We start from the raw sequence: 1161 nt of genomic DNA, 5'->3' as shown, positions 1-1161 counted from the left end.
CGCATCAGCCAAAGCATTCTGCTTTTCCGGCTTATACTTCACCTCGAAGTTATATTCCTCTGCGAGAGCTGGGGCGACTGAGTCGCAGTGCGTAGTGACGCATGATCTGTGTAAATCACAAACGGCTTGGAGCCGAGCAAGTGGACCCTGAACTTGACAGGTGCATACCTCATCACAAGTAGCGTCTTGTCATGAACTGGGTAGTTCCTCTCTGCAGCTTTGAGCTTTTGAGATTCGAACGCGATCACTCGATCTCGCCCCACGGTGTCTGCTTGCAGCAGTGCACAGCCGATGGCGGAATCCGTAGCGTCAAAGACGACGCTATAAGAACGATCAGGGTCTGGCAGCGCCAGTATTGACGCATGCAGGAGGCTGTCTTTGACTCCGTCAAAAGCCTTCTGATGTTCGGTGTTCCAACACAATTCTGCATCCTTTTGAAGAAGGTTGGGTAATGGCTGGGCCATTCCTGCGTAATTTACGCTGTACTTGTGCAAGTTATTGGCAAGACCAAGCCACTTACGCAAGTCCTGCTGGTTCTTTGGAACCGGCCAATCTACAATGGCCTTGGCCTTTGCGGGTTTCGCTGGAAGGCCACGCTTCCCAATGAAGCACTCTAAAAAGGGAATCTCTTCTGCGCCAATGATGCACTTGTCTGCATTGTCGTACAGTTTGTTCGTGCGCATGCACTCGAGCACTGCTCTTAAATGAACGATGTGGTTCTCTTCATCCTTCCTCCCGTGCCCCGCACGACTGTGAACGAAAATGTCGTCAAAGCATGTGCCCTGTGGGGCCAGAACAACTGCGTCACAAGACGATATAATGCTGCTGGTGCATTAAACAGCCCTTGGGCATTACCAGCCACTCCCAGAGCATGCCGCTCGGAGTGTTCACCGCTGTTAGCGGAATATCACTCGCTCTCATGAGCAATTGGTAATACCCATCTACCAAATCGAGTGCACTGTACTTTGTGCAACCATGTTGTTTTGAAGAACACCATTTCTGGGTTCGGCGTCTGTGCCGAAATGGTGGCCGCGTTGATCTTATTGTAAGTATAAACGATACGCCACTTGCCGTTCAGTTTTCGAACACAAGACGTAGGGGACAAATGAGGAGACTTGCTCTGACGTACCATCCCCGCGTCGTGCTTTGCACGGAAAATAA

The sequence above is a fragment of the Plasmopara halstedii genome, assembly GCF_900000015.1.
Source record: "Plasmopara halstedii genome assembly, contig: Scaffold_3060, whole genome shotgun sequence".
Classification (NCBI taxonomy): Eukaryota; Oomycota; class Peronosporomycetes; order Peronosporales; family Peronosporaceae; genus Plasmopara; species Plasmopara halstedii.
The sequence above is the reverse complement of the archived record's forward strand: the minus strand, read 5'-3'. Positions refer to the sequence as shown.